The sequence below is a fragment of the Chiloscyllium plagiosum genome, chromosome 30 (genome assembly GCF_004010195.1).
Source record: "Chiloscyllium plagiosum isolate BGI_BamShark_2017 chromosome 30, ASM401019v2, whole genome shotgun sequence".
Taxonomy (NCBI): domain Eukaryota; kingdom Metazoa; phylum Chordata; class Chondrichthyes; order Orectolobiformes; family Hemiscylliidae; genus Chiloscyllium; species Chiloscyllium plagiosum.
In genome coordinates this window covers 843672-861175 of record NC_057739.1, presented here as the reverse complement: position 1 = coordinate 861175, position 17504 = coordinate 843672, and positions in this window count along the sequence as shown.

Genomic DNA, 17504 nt, shown 5'->3' with positions numbered 1-17504 from the left:
CTGAAATAGTTTATAGGTCGCAAGGGATCAAAGGATCTGAGAAAGAAATATAAGCAGTCTACTGAGATAAACGATCAGCCAGAATGATACTCATTGTTCAGGCACGCTCGGAATACCCTACTCCTGCTCACATTTGCTATGTGTTAGGGTTTGCTGCATTGTCTGGGTTTGACAAGAGGTGTTCTGCGGCCCTGGGAAATTAACTTCTCACAGTTCCCAACAATAATCTCATGCGAAATCATGGAATCTAAATTCAGATGTTGTTTGATTCAGCACAGAGGTGACCACAGACCTAGGTCCCATCTTTCCAGGGTCCCTTTCCACTTTGTTCCTGGGTTTGCTGGAGCTTGGTAAGCTGTTCCTCGTAAACTCGGGATGGATCCAGCAGATCTCTTTCCCAACAGCCACTCAGGCTGTGCTCTCAGAGCTTCCTCTTTCCCAACAGCCACTCAGGCTGTGCTCTCAGAGCTTCCACACTCTGCAGCCTCTGCTTCATTTTTTGTGTATGTTCAAAGCCAAGATACATTGTAACTACACTCCCCAAGTTTCATTCTGAATTGTGTGGTCAAACACTCAGGTCTCCCTGAAAAATCTCCAGTAGTTCACAGTATAACCTCCAGCAAAACATTCTAGTCCTTCCGCTATCTTTCGAGGAACAGAATTAATTGAAATGACAATTTCCAGCAAGTTACTTGCTGGGTGCATTGCAATAAGAATTGAAGGGCCTCAGCATGTTGCTGAACACGTGATCAGCTCAGAATAACTGCGCAGGCACAGAGCAAGTTTCCAACACGTGAGCCAATGCGTGGTTGAAACCTCTTTACAATACAGGGCTTCACAGCCAGCTCCCGATGAAATGGGTGACACCCCAAAACATTCAATTTCATTGTTTATGAGCTTCATAATACAGCACTGCAGACACAGCAGCTTTAAGCAGCAGCTGGGTTGATCCGGTGAAAGATGTTCTTGAGGGTTTATTGAATATAATTATTAATGGTCAGGATATGGAGCAAGGAAATCAGCCAGTTAAAGGGATCACTGCATATGTGGAACAGCTGTTGTATCTTCAGATATTGGCCAGGGATGGAATGTAGTCACATGAAGGAAATGTAGTTTATTGCCAGAATAGAAGACCATGAGTTTTATGTTCCTAATCTGCAAAGAATGATGACAGGAACGCAATGAAACGTAGTTCACAGATGAAGCTGAGCAATCTCCCTCTTGAGTGTCGTCCAGAATCAAAGAGAAAACAAACAATTAGCAATGGTTTGCAGAATAAAAGATGAATTCTGACTCTCATCAGCAGCAATGACAGCAGGAAAGGCAGTAGAATAAACGAAAACAATAACAATACCATTAGCCATGGTTTATAGAAATAACAACTGGGCAGTGAGACTTACCAGGACGCTAATAAAAGAATTCAGTCATGCATATTATGTAATGGAATTGCATGGCTAATGGAATCTTATAAAAAGCAGAAAAGGCCAACAGATCCCAGTACACAGTCCTGTCCATTGTTGTAACATTCATGTTCAGTATTACTAGATCCTGGTCCATTGATGAAATATTCCAGCCAACTTTATTCTCAGATTCTAATCTCTCCTTTCCCCGTCCCTGGAACTGTTGAGTGTTGGATGTGATGCCGCTATTGACTCTATGGAATGTCACATTGAAATGAGCCTGGTTTTAACATAAAAGCGAATTATTCCAGTGTCTTAGGTAGAATACATGGACACTAACATTAATTTCAGTCACTAACCAAACAGATTCATTTCAGCTGGGAACCAGAGCAGCAGGTCAGGAAGTGGAGGGATTGAAGTGAAGGTAGATGTAATAACCAGTAAATCCAAAAGGAAAGACAGGCAGAGACAGGTTAGTGAACACAATCGTACGAATGAGCTGAAGTGCGTTTATGTCAACACAAAGAATACTATGGGTAATGCAGATGAATGTAGAGATTGGGTGAGGACATGGGGCTATGGTATTGCTACACTCAGAGAGGAGTTACCGGAGGGCCTATCTACTAAAGGATTATTGGGAGAGCTTATAAATAAGATGGGTACAATCATTCTAATATGATGATGCTCTAGGCCCCCCAACACGTTGCTGAACACCTATGTCGGCAGGTTATGGAAAGATACAATAAGAACAGGGTTCTCAACGTGGGTGACTTTAACTTCCCCAATATTGACTGGGACTCCCTTCAAGCAAGACGCTTGGACAGGGCTAAATTTTTAAGTAAATCCAAGAGGGCTTCTTGAAATAGTATGTCCAACTAGAGGAGGGGCCATATTGGATTTTGTATTGGCTAATGAGCTCACCAGCTGACTGACCCACAAGTGGGAGAGCATTTTGGAAACAGTGATCAGAACTGGTTACGTTTTCAGATAGCTATGCACAAGCATATTTCAGGACCATATGGGAAAAGATTCAACTGGGGGAGGGCAAACTATATCAGTATTAGCCTGGAGCTAATGAGTGTTAGTTGGTAGGATCTGTTACAGGTCAAGTCCACATTTGACATGTGGGAATTGATTAGGGTTCAGGACCAGCATGTTCCAGTGAGGAAGAAGAACGGGATTGGCAAGTTAAGGGACGCTTGGATAACGAGAGAGGTTGTGAAATTAGTCAACAGGAAAAGGGAAGCATAAGTAAGTTTCAAGAAAGTAAAATCAGACAGGGCACGTGAGGAATATAAAGAAAGCAGGAAAGAACTTGAGCAGAGAATTAGGAAAGCAAGGAGGGGCCACAAAATGACCTTGGCAAGGAATGTTAAAGAGAATTCAAAGGCATTCTGTACTGACAGTATAAACAAGAGGATATCTGCGAGGTCCACGCAATGATAAAGGAGGGAAATTGTGCTTTTTTGCAGAAGGTATGGGTAAGATCTTAAATGAGTACTTTGCATCATATTCACTCAGGAGAATAATACGGATGATCAGCAGAATAATGTGGAGCACGATAATATGCTGGGGTATTTTGAGATCATGAAAGAAGTGATGTTGGGTCTCCTGAAGAGGATTAGTCCCCAAGGCCCGTTGGTATCAAGCCTAGGTTTAGAGAGAAACGAGAGGAAATGAATGGGGCCTTGAGCATGATCTTTGTAAACTCGCTAGCCACTGGAGAGGTCCTGGAGGACTGGCGGAGAGATAATGCTTTCCCACTGTTCACAAAGGCAAATAGGGATAGTCCGGGAATCTGCAGGCTGGTGAGTCTGACATTGGTGGTTGGGAAGCTATTGTGGAGAATTCTCAGCGATAAGATTTTTGCACATTTCGAAAACCATGGATTAATTAGGAACAGTCAGGATGGCTTTATGCAGGGCAAGTCATGTCTTACTAACATAATTGAATTTTTCATGGAGTTGACAAAGATGATTGATGAGGACAGAGCAGTGGATGTTGTTTACATAAATTTTAGTAAAGATTTTGACAAGCTCTCTCACGGTAGTGTCACGAAGTTGGTGTGTAAAAATGGTAACATTGTAAAATTGGGGAAAGCAAGGCATCTTCCCTTTAAAGGATAGTGTTCTTTTTAGTGATTTCAGTTAGTATGGGAAAATGGAGGTGCACAGATTGAAGCATTTTACATTGAACAGCCAAGCAGCATTTTTACCATGACAACAATCCTTTTCAAATGTTGCCAATTAATTCATGAGGAGAAAGTGAGGTCTGCAGATGCTGGAGATCAGAGATGGAAATGTGTTGCTGGAAAAGCGCAGCAGGTCAGGCAGCATCTAGGGAACAGGAGAATCGACGTTTCGGGCATTAGCCCTTCTCCTGAAGAAGGGCTAATGCCCGAAACGTCGATTCTCCTGTTCCCTAGATGCTGCCTGACCTGCTGGGCTTTTCCAGCAACACATTTCCATCGCCAATTAATTCATACCAAGCACTTTGAGATTTACAAATAATTGTAAATCTGATTATGTTGACAAGCTTGAACCAATCTAATTGGAAAGAAATCAATGTTATCGCTGGGATAATGATGGGGTACTTGGACAGAGAGAGGAGAGCCAATTGCCATCTGAAAAGATAAGAAACCTCTGTACTCACAGAGAAAAGAAACATAATTTATTTGTGAAGGTACATGGCACGTTTATCGAACATTCCTGACATCGCAATTCAACCGAGGGAGATGTTCAGAGCCGACAAATTCACAGAGAAAAGATCCCAAACAACAGATTCAGTGGAGAGGTAGAGAGATATTCTGGGAGACACATTTTGTGTGAGTTTTGAAGGACTAAGCTTTAATTTGTTGTTTTCTTATTACCTGGATTTAGAAATGTGGGTCCTGCGTTATTGAAGCAGCATACAAATGGAGTTTAATTCAGTGAGTGAATAGATAGTAGTTTGGGAGTAATTGTTAAATTTGTGAGGAATTCTGTGAATTTGTTCATTGTTGCAGTCAGAAAAATAAATTGTTATTCATTAATTTCAGTGCGAGCAAAAGAATTTCATTTCATTTAATCTTTTTTTTATAACAGATGGGGGAGTGAGTCATAAGTTATAAACCTTGTCACACTTCCTTATTCGATTACAAGGTGAGGTGTTGCTCTCTGGGTGTTTCGGTTTTAATTATCAGAAGGGTGACAACCTCCCCTTCATAACAGTCGGCTCATCAAGAAGATTCAGAAGCATGGGATCCACCGTGACTCGGCTGTTTGAATTCGGAATTGGCTTGCTCATAGAACACAGACGGTGGTGTTGGAAGGGGAGATTCAGACTGTAGGACCGTGAACAGTGGTAATCTGCAAGGATCTGTAATGGGATCTCTGCTGTTTGCGTTATAAATGAACGACCTGGATGAAAATCTCGATGGTTTGGTCAGTAAGTTTGCAGAGAATACAATAATTGATGGCTTTGTCCATAATGTAAAAGGTTGTCAAATGATAGAGCAGGATATAGATCAGTTGGAAGGAAAAACAGCAGGTGTGTTTTAATCCAGGTAAGCATGGGTATTTCACTTTGAGAGATCGAATGCTAAGGAAAAGTATCCAGTTAATGGCAGGAGCCAGAACAGCATTAATGTGCAAACGGTTCTTGTGGTACAAGTACATAACTCCCTGAAAGTGGCTGTGCAGGTAGATAGGGTGGGAAAGAAGGCCCAAAGTCTGCTTGCGTTTATTGTTTGAGGAACTGTGTGCAACTGTCAGGATGTGATGGTGCAGCTTTTTAAGGCTTTATTTAGACCATACTTCGAGTATCGCATTCAGTTCTGGTTATCACATTGCAAGAAGGATTTGGAGGTTTTTGGACAGCGTGTAGAAGAGGTTTACCAAGGTGTTGTCTGGAGTAGAAAGTATGAGGAACAAGGAGACGTTAGAAAAACCCTCGTTGCTTTCTATGGTGCCGCGAAGGAATATGGAGAGACTTGGTAGAGGTCTCTAAAATTATGGGATGTCGGGTTATGTTTGGCAGTCAGGACGCTTTAAGCCAGAGTCGAAATGTTAAATACTGTGGGGTATGGATTTAAGGTGAGAGGGGAAAATTCAAATGAGCCATGAGGGCCAAGTTTTGCATGCAGACATTGGCTGGAGTCTTTTTTGGTGGTCGCAAATACAACAGGGACAATGAGAGGACTTTTTGATTATCATATGAATACACAAGGAATGGAGGTATGTAGATCAAAGGCAGGCAGAAGGAATTAATTTAATTTGGCATCATGTTCGCCACAAAATAGTGTGCCATTGGGCCTATTCCTGTGCTGTATTATTCTATGTTCCATATTCTGTGCAAGATTACAACATTTTTCAAGATAGCATAAAGGTTACAGAGAGGCAATAGTGGACATTGAACCGCTGGAAATGCACCTGGAGAAGTAGCAATAGAGAACAAAGAAATGCTGGAGAAACCTTGCATCAGTTTGCCCAGTGGATGACACTGGTAACATACCAGAACTATAAGACTTCAGGGAGAGGGTTGAGCACAGTGGCCACCATTTAGGAGAAGGTGCTGGGAATGCTGACAGATTTAAAGGTGGATAATTAACCCGGGTTGGATGGGTTACACCAAGTTCCAAAGGAGATAGCTGAAGAGGTTGTAAAGGCATTGTTGGTGTTCTTTCAGGAATCAGCGGAATGAGGTGGAGGCCTGAGAATTGGAAATGGCAAATGTTAACATCCCTGTTTCAGGAGGGAGAGAGGCAGAAGACAGCAAACTAGAGGCTGGTTAGCATGGCTTTGGTCATTTTTAAGATTTTAGAGTTTGTTTCATGGATGCGATTGGCGAGCACCTGATAAAATCAGGCAGAAACATCAAGGCTTCCTCAAGGTTCTGCCTGACAAATCTGTCAGATTTCTTTGAGAAAGGAATGAGCAAGTTAGACAAAGGAAAGCCAGTGAATGTGATCTGTTTGGATTTCCAGAAGGCCTTTGACAAAGTGCCTTAAAAGCATGAACTTAGACTTTTTGAAGTCTGTGTCCTTTATGACCTCACTATAAAAAACACAAGACCAACATAACCTTGTTAAACATCGTCACACAACAGCTTTCTGTGCTGCACTTTGTCAAAGGCCTTCTGGAAATCGACACAAATCCATGAATTTAGATAGATAATTACAGCAATAGATCAGGTTTTAAATTTGCTGGAGATGCTATCAGAATATTTAGAAATGGCTAAAATTCAATTGAAAATAACTTGAGTTAGAGGCACCTTCCAAACCCACGACCACTTCCATCTCGAAGGACAAGGGCAGTAGGTACTTGGGAACACCACCACCTGCAGGTTTCACTCCAAACCACTCACCAAACTGATGTGGAAATATACTGCTGTTCTTTAACAGCCATTGGGTCAAAATCCTGGAATTCCCACCCTCCTGGCATTGTGAGTCAACCCACAGCAAATGAATTGCAGCAATTCAAGAAGGCAGCCTACCCCCCAAACTCAAGGGCAAATAGGGATGGGCTATCAATGCTGGCCAGCCAGCAACACCTAAGTCCCATAAATGAATATTAAAAAAGACAAGGAATTATGATTAAAAGCAGACGAATGAGAAAAAGAACAAATCACATTAAAAGAATAAAAAGAAAAAGAGAGAAAGAGAGAGAGAAGAAAGGAAGAAAGAGAGAGAGTTAGAACTTCAGAAATTAGCACTGAGACAGGATGTAAAACCTGAGGTAGGGACAACTTGTGAGGGTGAGCAGAAAAGTTAAAACATAAGATTAGCATCTGAAATAGCTGACAATTATGAGTTGGTCCATAAATCCACGATTGGCTTCCAAAATCATTTTCAACGGTCAGGATAGAAACTGGGAGAAAAGAAAAATACTCACGTGGAAGGAAAAGGTAGATGTCGATGTACACCATAAGGATAACATACCACAGGGTAAAAAAACACCCTTGAAGGGGAAAGACAAGATGAAAATCTCCGGTGTTCACTGCAATCAAGTAGGTCATGTGAACAGAAAGCTGCACCAGAATGTAGAACCTGGCCGGAGGTTGGTTGAGTAGAAAATGCCAGATCTCCATAAATCATGTTAATGTGAAGGTAAAGTTTACTTGCATCGGCTGAGAGCAGCAGCGAAAGAGGCTTTAACTTAAAAGATACAGGATCCTCTCAATCTGTGATGTAAAAAGATGAAAAGGTATGTATCTCTGAAACACTATTGTCAGCAAAGGTGCGAATAACGGGAATTCATGATGAGAAAAGAAGCACTTATTTCTGTAAAGTTGAGGTCCGTGTGTCCAGCGAAGAGTGGAGACGTCCTGGTAGGAATACTGGACAAACTCTCAGCTCCAGGAATACAATTTATCCTTGCTCATGATATAGCTGATTCACAGGTAGGAGTGCCACCCACTGTGGCTGAAAAGTCAGTGGAAACCCAGGCAACTGAACTACTGCAAAACATGTATCCTGGGATTTTTGCAGACTGTGCGGTAACATGGTGACAAAGTCTCCAGTTGAGCCAGGAGAGATCAAAAAGTACAGATAAAAAATATGACGTGGAATTAGCAGAGACCCTGGTTGATCAGATAGTTGAACAAACCAGTCACAGATAGATGACACAGCAGACATTTTAGCTGAGATAAATTAATGGAGTCACAACAGAATGATGAACATTTAAAGGAATTTTATCAAGAGGCATAAACAGACAAAGAATTTGAATGGATCCCTCAATGTCATTCTGCCAAAAATGATGTCTTAATGAGGAAATGGAGGCCATCACATATTCAGGCCTATTAGAAATGGGCAGAAGTTCATCAAGTCATATTGCCAGTATGTTCTCAAAAGACCGTGTTGCAAGTGGTGCATGAGCTACCACTAGGGGATCATTTAGTAGTGAGAAAAGTTCAAACTGAAACTTTTCTAGCTGCCTGGATGTCGCAGATGTCAGATGATTGGAAAACCTTAGGCAATAATAAAACCTGCACCTTTCATATCTATTCCTGCATTTGAGGAGACTTCTACAAGAACCTTAATTGAATACGTATGACGCCTACCTAAAACAAGACGTGGGAATCAATGTTTGTTCACGATAATAGACGTGTCGACGAAATTTCCAGAGGTCCTTCTATTTTTCAGTATCACAGCTAAAAGGATTGTAGAGGAATTACTCAAATTTTGGACACGATACGGATTACCCACAGAGATACAATCAGATCAAGGGTCAAACTCAACATCAAAATTATTCAAAGAAGTCATGGACACAGAAAGATGTTGTGAAACTTGAAAGGGCTCAGAAAAGATTTACAAGGATGTTGCCAGGATTGGAGGATTTGAGCTATAGGGAGAGACTGGACAGGTTGGAGCTGTTTTCCCTGGAGTGTCGGAGGCTAAGGGGTGACCTTATAGAGGTTCACAAAATCATGAGGGGCATGGATATGATAAATAGACGAAGTTTTTTTTCCCTGGGATGGGTGAGTCCAGAACTATAGGGCAAAGGTTTAGGGTGAGAGGGGAAAGACATAAAAGAGACTTAAGTAGCCAATTTTTCATGTGGTGGGTGGTACTCATATGGAATTTGTGGGCAGCACAGTGGCATAGTGGTTAGCACTGCTGCCTCACAGAGCCAGAGACCCGGGTTCAATTCCCGCCTCAGGCAACTGTCTGTGTGGACTTTGCACATTCTCCCCGTGTCTGTGTGGGTTTCCTCCGGGTGCTCCAGTTTCCTCCCATAGTCCAAACAATGTGCAGGTTAGGTGAATTGACCATGCTAAATTGCCCATAATGTTAGGTGAAGGGGTAAATGTAGGGGAATGGATCTGGGTTGGTGTGCTTCGGCGGGTCGGTGTGGACTTGTTGGGCTGAAGGGCCTGTTTCCACACTAAGTAATCTAATCTAATGAGCTGCCAGAGGAAGTGATGGAGGCTGGTATAATTGCAATATTTAAATAAATTTGGATGTGTTGATGAATAGGAAGAGTTTGAAGAGATATGGGCCAGCTGCTGGCAGGTGGGAATAGATTGGGATGGGATATCTGGTTGGCATGGACCTGCTGGACTGAAGAGTCTGTTTCCGTGCAGTATGACTCTATGACAGCTCCGGAATAAAATATTTCAAATCTACTGCTTACCATCCAGAGTCGCAGGAAGTGCTAGAAAGGAGGCATCTGATATGAAAGACGGTCTTGAGGACTGATAGTTAAAACTATCCAGATGATTGGGGTAAGGGAATACTGTTTGTGCCTTTTTGCACCAAATCAAATCGAACAAATTCAGTCCATAGTGAATTAGTCTTTGAGCATGAAGTGAGATGACCGTGAAAATTGATGAAGGAGAAATTGATAAGTCATAATTCAGAAACCATGTCAAATTTTCAGGAGCAATTAAACAGCATTGGGGAGTTGGCCAGACATAATTTCAATGTTTCATAGTGTATAATGAAAATGGAAGCAGACAAGAAATCAAAAACTCGCAATTTTGCGATTGGTGATAAGATGTTACTGTTACTTCAAGTGATAGCATAGTTTAGTGGACCTTATTATGCTGAAAGAAAATTGAGTGAGGTGTACTGTTTGATATGGAGTCCAGAGAGAAAGAAATCTCAAGAAGTGTGATGTGTGAACATGCTCAAAAGGTACTTTGACGGGGAAGGAAAGCCAAAGGAGACTGTGTTATTGGTTAGAAAACAATGAGAAGAACCAAGTGCAGAGAATTCTGAATTGGGCATTCCTCAGATTAAATTGTACAATTAAGATGTTGTCAAAATGTTGAGATAAGTTATTGAGGAAAATCAAAATGACCTGAAAGGGTTATTAATGTCACACGGGAGATTTGTGGAAATACGCTGGGAAGTATGAACCTAATTATGCATGATGTACGTACAGGAGATGCTGTTGCGATTAAGCAACATCTTATCGGCATAACCCTCTAAAGTTGGCACAGGTTCAAAAGAAGGTTGAATACATGCTCTAAGATATCATAATCAAAGTGAGTTACAGTGGCTGAAGCTCACCCCTTGTAATGGCGCTAAAACCAGATGGTAACCAACAGTTATGTGTGGACTATCCCAAAGTCAATACAGTTACAAAGACTGATGCATATCCGATTCTACGTTTGGAAGACTGCATTGAGAAGGTGAGACAAGCAACTGTGAGTTCTAGTTGGACTTGCCGAGAGGATACTGGCAGATACTGGCTAAATAAATGCAGTGACCAGTGACCATGTGGGTTTTGTTGAGCCAAACAAAACTTGCAGGTAGATCTAGTGAGGTATTCTCATCACTATAACGGGAGGTATCTGGGGTTTATGAGGAGGTGAAGAAAGCCATCATAAGTACTTATGAGCTTGTGCCAGAAGCCGACAATCTCAGAAATCGAAAGAGGAACCCTAGTCAAATTTACATTGAGTTTGTAAAGATCAAGCAAAGTAATTTTGATATGTAGATCAAATCTTTAAACATAGAACAAACCAATGATGCACAAAGAGAGAAACTTACTTTGGATGAGCTCAAAAAATCACTTCCTCAAGTAGTGAGAACACATCTATTTTTTGTCATTTACATAAATGATTTGGATGCGAGCATAAGAGGTACAGTTCGTAAGTTTGCAAGTGACACCAAAATTGGAAGTGTAGTGGACAGCAAAGAAGGTTACCTCAGATTACAACAGGATCTTGACCAGATGGGCCAATGGGCTGAGAAGTGGCAGATGCAGTTTAATTCAGATAAATCAAAGGTCTTTTCCCTGCAGTGGGGGAGTTCAGAACTAGAGAGCATATGTTTAGGGTGAGAGGGGTAAGATATAAAGGAGACCTATGGGGCAACTTTTTTACACAGAGGGTGATGTGTGAATGGAATGAGCTGCCAGAGGAAGTGGTGGAGGCTGGTACAATTGCAACATTTAAGAGGCATTTGGATGGGTATATGAATAGGAAGGGTTTGGAGGGATATGGGCCGGGTGCTGGCAGATGGGACTAGATTGGGTTGGGATATCTGGTCGGTATGGAAGGCTTGGACTGAAGGGTCTGTTTCCATGCTGTACATCTCTACGACTCTATGAATGTATGTGGAAGAGCAGAGAGTTAAAATAGCAAGATTAGCACCTGAAATGGCTGATGATTATGAGTTAGTCCATAAAGCACGGTTCAGCTTCCAGAATCAATTTCATTCCATGAGGGATAGAAATTCACGAAAGGGAAATCTTCATGTGGGAAATGTAGATCTTTGTGAGGATCATAAGGGTAACTTACCACAGGGTAGAAAAGAAAACTCTTGGAGGGAATTGAAAAGTTAAGAAGCTCCATGAGAAATCACAGTGTTGGTGGGTTAGGAGAAGTACTGGGAAGACAGACATTGGAAAACAGGACAAGCCAATGAATTTTGTTGGAGTGGTAACAGAAATCACAGTGGATGCCAGAAAGCTGCATCATAATATACAAGCTGGACAGAGGTTAGTTACGGAGGAAGTGCCAGATCTTCTTCAACCCAATACCTTGCAAACATAAACTTTAGTAGCATAGTCCAGAAGCAGCAGGTAAAAAGGTCACAATATTTCGAGACATAGGATCCTCTCAATCTTTGCTGCTGAAGGGTGATAAGATATGTACTTCTGAAGGACTATTGCCAGAAAAGGTACCTGTAATTCGAATTCACGATGAGACAAGAAGCGCTCAATTATGTAGGGTGAGGTTAGAGTGTCCAGAGAAGAGTGGGAAGTCGAGGTAGGTGTACTGGACAAACTCTCACCTCCAGGAATACAGTTTTAGTGCTAATGATTCACTAGTAGGAGTGCTGTCTACTGTGGTTGAAAAGTCAGTGGAAACTCAGACAACTGATCCATTGCAGGACACATATCCTGGAATTTTTCCTGACTGTGTGGTAACGAGGTGACAAAGTCACCAGCTGAAACAGGAAAGATCAACGAGTTTGTAAAATTGAAGTTGAATTAGCAGAGACCCTGTTTGGTCAGTTTGTTGAAATATCTTTAGCTCAGATAAATCATCTGTGTTACATCAGAAGGATGAAAGTTTTAAATCAATTGTATGAAAACGATCCGAATATATTCCTGAATGTTATTACCTTAAAAGTGATTCCTTAATGAAGAAATGGAGACCATCATACATTCAGGCAGATGACAAATGTTCAAGGCAGAAGTTCAACAAATCGTATTGCCAGTGGGGTACTGAAATTGTGAGTGTCGCGTAAGCTACCACTGGAGGTCATTTAGGAGTGAGGAAAACACAGGTTAAAATGCAAAAACATTTTTAGTGGCTTGAACTGCTCCATTACACAATATCATAACTAAAAGGATTGGAGAGGATTTCTCAGATCTTTCACTAGATACACAATAGTGACAGAGATACAATCAGATCAAGGGTCAAACTTCACATCAAAATTATTCAAGGAGGTTATGGTCAGCTGACGAATAAGACAATTCAAATCTACTGCATACCATCCAAAATCGCAGGGAGTGGTAGAAAGGTTGCATCCGACTTAAAGGACCATGTTGAGGACTTATAGTCAAGACAATCCAGATGATTTGGATAAAAGAATTCCGTTTGTGATTTTTTTGGGATCAGAGATGTAGCAAATGAATTAATCAAATTCAGTCCATTTGAATTAGTTTTTGGACATGAAGTGAGAAGACAGTCAAAAATGATTAAGGAGAAATTGGTAAGTCAGAAGTCAGAGATCACTTATTTGGAGAAATCCTCTCCAATCCTTTCAGCTGTGACATTGCGTAATGGGGCAGCCTCTGGCATTCTAGCTGATACAACCTTTATTATTAAGAAATAACGATTCCCTCTTATTGTTTTAGGTCGGCATCATGCACAATCAATTAAAACTCTTGGAAAATGATCCTCAAAAGCTGGAATAGGTATTGAAAGTGTTAAATAATAGGGAACAATTAAATAGAGCTGGGGATTGGCTAGGCAACATTTAAAAGTATTGCAGCATGCAACGAAACATTAAGCAGACAAGAAATCAAAAATTTTCAATTACTATCGGGGATAGGTGCACCTTTAAATGAATGGTTTAGAACATAGAACGTAGAACAGTAGAGCACAGAGCAGGCCCTTCAGCACACAATGTTGTGCTGACCATTTATCCTCATGTAAGGTAAACCTAATGTACGAACCCTCAAATTTCTGTGACCATATGCATGTCCAGCAGTCTCTTAAATATCCCCAATGACCTCGCATCCACAACTGCTGCTGGCAACGTATTCCATGCTCTCACAACTCTCTGCGTAAAAATCCCGCTTCTGACATCCCCTCTATACTTTCCGCCAAACAGCTTAAAACTATTACCCCTCATGTTAACAATTTCTGCCCTGGAAAAAAAGTTTCTGGCTATTAACTCTATCTATGCCTCTCATTATCTTGCACACCTCAATTAAGTCCCCTCTCTTCCTTCTTTTGTCCAATGAAAAAAGTCCGAGCTCAGTCGACCTCTCTTCTTAAGATAAGCGCTCCATTCCAGGCAGAATCCTGGTAAACCTCCTCTGAACCCTCTCCAAAGTATCCACACCTTTCCTATAATAGAGTGACCAGAACTGGACACAGTATTCCAAGTGCGGTCTAACCAAACTTTTATAGAGCTGCAACAAGATCTCACGGCTCTTAAACTCAATCCCCCTGTTAATGAAAGCCAAACACCATATGCTTTCTTAACCTTGTCCACCTTGGTGGTAATTTTAAGGGATCTGTGTATCTGCACACCAAGATCCCACTGTTCCTCCACACTACCAAGAATCCTACCTTTAATCCTGTACTCAACTTTTAAATTCGACCTTCCAAAATGCATCACTTCGCATTTATCCAGGTTGAACTCCATCTGCCACCTCTCAGGCCATCTCTGCATCCTGTCAATGTCACGCTGCAGCCTACAACAGTCCTCTATAATGTCACCGACACCTTCAACTTTTGTGTCGTCTGCAAACTTGCTAACCCATCCTTCAATCTCATCATCCAACTCATTAATAAAAAGTACAAAGAGTAGAGGCCCAAGAACAGAGCCCTGTGGAACACCACTCACCACTGACTTCCAGGCAGAATATTTTCCTTTCACTACCACTCGCTGTCTTCTGTCGACCAGCTAATTCTGCATCCAGGCAGCGAAGGTCCCCTGTATCCCATTCCTCCTGACCTTCTGAACGAGCCTACCACGGGGAACCTTATTAAATGCCTTGCTGAAGTCCATATACACCAAATCCACTGCCCGACCTTCATCAACTTGTCTAGTAACATCCTCAAAGAACTCAATAAGATTTGTGAGGCATGACCTGCCCCTCACAAAGCCGTTCTGACTGCCTTTAGTCAAGCCATGCTCTTCCAGATGGTCATAACTCCTATCCCTCAGAATTCTTTCTAACACCTTGGAGACGACAGACGTGAGACTGACTGGTCTGTAATTGCCAGGGATTTCCCTATTTCCTTTCTTGGAGAGGAATTACATTTGCCTCCCTTCAGTCCTCAGGTACAACTCCGGTGGAGAGCGAGGATGCAAAGATCTTCACAAGCTGCAAACAATCACATTTCTCGCTTCCCAACGCAGCCGAGGACAAATCTGGTCTGGCCCTGGCGACTTGTCAATGTTAATGTTTGTCAAAATTTTCAACACTTCAGGTTCCTCAATTTCTATCTGTTCCAGCGTGCTTACCTGCTCCTCAATGATTTCATTCACTACTAGGTCCTTTTCTTTACTAAAGACAGAAGCAAGATACTCATTTAGGGCTTCCCCTACCACCTCAGACTCTATACACAAGTTAGCTATGCTATCCCTGATCAGCCCTACTCTTTCTTTGATCATTCTCTTATTCCTCACATACGTGTAAAATGCCTTTGGAGTGTCCCTAATCCTTCCTGACAAGCCTTTTTCATGCCCCCTCCTGACTCTCCTTAGACCATTTTTAAGCTCCTTCCTCGCCTGCCTGTAATCCTCTAGAGCTGAGCAAGATCCTGGCTTCCTCCACCTTACGTAAGCTGCTTTCTTTCTTTTAATGAGAAGCTCCTCCACTCTCGTCATCGAAGGTTCCTTTACCTTACCCCTTCTTGCCTATCTCAGAGGAACACATTTGTGCATCACTGGCAACAATTGTTCCTTAAACAGTCTCCACATATCTATAGTGACTTTTCCATGGAACAATTGCTCCCAGTCCATGCTTCCCAACTCACGTCTGATATTATTATAGTTTCCTTTTCCCCAATGAAATATCCTCCAATTGTCCCTGCTTCTCTCCTTCTACACAGCTATGTAGAATGTGAGGCAGTTGTGGTCACTATCACCAAAATGCTCTCCCATTGTTAGTTGACCTTATCCAGTTAAAAGGAGATTGAGTGAGGTGAACTACTTCATAGGGACTTGCGACAGAAAGAAATCTCACTGATTTTGTCATGTGAATATGCTGAAAAGGTATTTTGACAAGAAATGTCCAATGAGATTTATTGGAACACAAAGGGAAGATAAAAGTTCAGAGGATTCTGAATTGGATATTCCTCAAATTAAACTGGATAATGAGAACCTTGTCAAAAATTGGGATACATTATTCAGTTACCTTCCTGAGGAAAATCGAAATGACCTGAAAGAATTATAACTATCACAGGGAAAATAAGCTGGGAAGTAACAATCTATTTGTTCACAATGTAGATATAGGAGATGCTGTTCCAATTAAGTAACATTCTTATAGGCATAACCATCTAAGGTTGGTACAGGTTCAAAAGGAGATTGAACACATGTTGCAAGAGAACATTTTCGAACTGAGTTACAGTGACTGGCGCTCACCCATAGTAATGGTGTCAAAACCAGATGCTACCCAACGGTTATGTGTGAACTATCACGAATACAATACGGTAACAAAGACTGATGCATATCCGATTCCACGTTTGGAAGACTGTGTTGAGAAAGTGGGACAAGCAACTTACATTTCTTATTTGGACTTTCTCAGAGGATGCAGGCAAATATCTTTGACTGAAAGAGGAAAAGCAATTTAGCGTTCATAACACCAAATGGACTGTATCAGTTTAAAGTCATGCCATTTTGCATGAAAAATATTATGGCCACATTTCAGACTACCCAGTCAGGTCATTGCCAGGTTACCCAATTGTATCGTATATAACAATGACCTGGCGATTTTTAGTCACTCATGTAAGGAACATTTACAATATTTATCAGACTTATTCGATTGATATCACAAGGCTGGTTTGCTGGCTAAAGGTGAATTTGCCAAAGCCCAAGACACCTTCCTGGGTCATGTTATTGGACATGGACAAATGGTCCCAGGGGAAGTCAAATCAAAGATGACTGGGGAGTTTCCAATACCATTGACAAAAAGAGCAGTACGAGGATCTTGGGATTAACATAGAACAATACAGCACAGAACAGGCCCTTCGGCCCACGATGTTGTGCCGAACATTTGTCCTAGCTTAAGCACCCATCCATGTACCTATCCAATTGCCGCTTAAAGGTCACCAAAGATTCTGACTCTACCACTCACACAGGCAGCGCATTCCATGCCCCCACCACACTCTGGGTAAAGAATCCACCCCTGACATCTCCCCTATACCTTCCACCCTTCACCTTAAATTTATGTCCCCTGGTAACACTCTGTTGCACCCGGGGAAAAAGTTTCTGACTTTCTACTCTATTCCTCTGATCATCTTATATACCTCTATCAAGTCACCCCTCATCCTTCACCGTTCCAACGAGAAAAGGCCTAGCACTCTCAACCTCTCCTCGTCCGACCTATTCTCCATTCCAGGCAACATCCTGGTAAATCTTCTCTGTACCCTCTCCAAAGCTTCCACATCTTTCCTAAAGTGAGGCGACCAGAACTGCACACAGTACTCCAAATGTGGCCTAACCAAGGTCCTGTACAGCTGAAACATCACTTCACGACTCTTGAATTCAATCCCTCTGCTAATGAACGCTAATACACCATAGGCCTTCCTACAAGCTCTATCCACCTGAGTGGCAACTTTCAAAGACCTATGAACATAGACCCCAAGATCCCTCTGCTCCTCCACCTCACTAAGAACCCTACCGTTAACCCTGTATCCCACATTCTTATTTGTCTTTCCAAAATGGACAAACTCAGACTTGGCAGGGTTGAACTCCACCTGCCACTC